Below are 1644 nucleotides of genomic sequence, written 5' to 3' on the forward strand. Positions count from 1 at the left end.
TTCACCTCGGGGAATGAAAAATTACGCAAACTCTCTGTATCTACGGAAAAATTTGTAGAATTCTTAATTAACGTCTCGATATCGTAAAATTAAAATCGTCCACTTTATACCTTATATGTGATTATATATATGTATGTATATGCACGTGGCATATACATATATGTGTACGCGTCCGTCTGCCTGTGTAACGTTTACGTGTGTCTGTACGCGTGTATGTATGTATATAGATATATGTATCTCTTCGTAACAACAGATTTAATAATTTTATCCTTAGCATTTCGTTATTTAACAAGTATCATCTCGTAAAACGATATAGAGGTACGTATTGCTCTGTAACAAAAGAAAGAAAAAACACACTCGTCGTTATCTCACGGAGAATTGGTAACAAGTTTTTTTTTTTTGTTTTTTTGTTTTTTTTTTTTTTGGTTAATTCGTAGTCACTAAGGCAGACAATGAAAAGGATTTAATTCGCGTGAACTCGGCTTCGATCGGTTTCTCCTCTCTCTATTTATTTTTTTCTTGCCGCGAAGTTTCGGCGCGAACTTTGAAAAAACCCGACGCTGTATCGTTAGTTGATTAATTAATTAATTATCGTCCGTCCGGTGTACACGATTACACATTTAAATAGGTGCTTAACGTTTTAATAGTTCTAAATATCCCAAGTATAATATCCTCTCAGGCACCTGTGATTATTTACAATACAACAACAACTGGATAATTGAACTGAAATTTCAGTTCTAAGGAAATTATTTATCTCTCACGGTAAAATTACGCAAAAATTTCTTTGCTAGTTTTGTTACTAGATTTAACGAGAATCTGATTTTTTTTTCATCGAACGGAGTAGTAATTTTAATCGATAATCGAGGGAAAATGTAAAAGTTACTGTTTTCGTGTCTAAGAAATTTTGAGGTTATTAATTCTCACGTCAGACGAAAAACAGTATTCCACGTGTGAAATAGTGATGTAATTTTGACGAAAATTAATTAATGGATCATTTCAGAGGACAAGGTCTATTTCTAGGAGTGATTCCTTGCAATCAAGAGGATATACTATACTCAGCCACTTATTGTGCCTATCAGTTAATGAAATAAGTTAATCGATTGTTCGAGTCGAAACTGTAATCTATCATTTGCGCGTGGACAAGAGAAACTCGGTTGAAATTTTCGGAAATCAGATCGTGACAGCTTTATAGGTTAAGGAGCAGACGCAAACTTCTTCGTAACGTGAAAATATTATCGTCGAACCCTTAGAAATAATTCAGGTAATTGCACTTTTCATGCTGTTCCATGGTATCTTTTAAATCCACGTGCAAACCTCTTTGTAAAAATGAAATTTACGTTATTTCGAAATATCTCTCTGATATACCGGGCGTTCCAGAATTTTTTTTACCAAACTTTCTTAATACGTTCCTCAACACGTTAAGCGCCAAGCCTGTTTTGTCTTCCTTTCCGTTTAGCCCGCGATATCCGACTTCACCGATACGCTGGCGGCCTGAGATGTGTGTAAGGTTGCGATAAGACTGCATGTGTTTTAATAATACTCGTTAAAATTTTTTTTTGGTAACAAGTAATATTTAGGTACATTCTGTTACGATATCTAAATTATATAAAATTTATTAATAGAAGAATATAATTGTTTTAAATT

This window comes from Habropoda laboriosa, unplaced genomic scaffold (assembly GCF_001263275.1).
Source record: "Habropoda laboriosa isolate 0110345459 unplaced genomic scaffold, ASM126327v1 scaffold204, whole genome shotgun sequence".
Classification (NCBI taxonomy): domain Eukaryota; kingdom Metazoa; phylum Arthropoda; class Insecta; order Hymenoptera; family Apidae; genus Habropoda; species Habropoda laboriosa.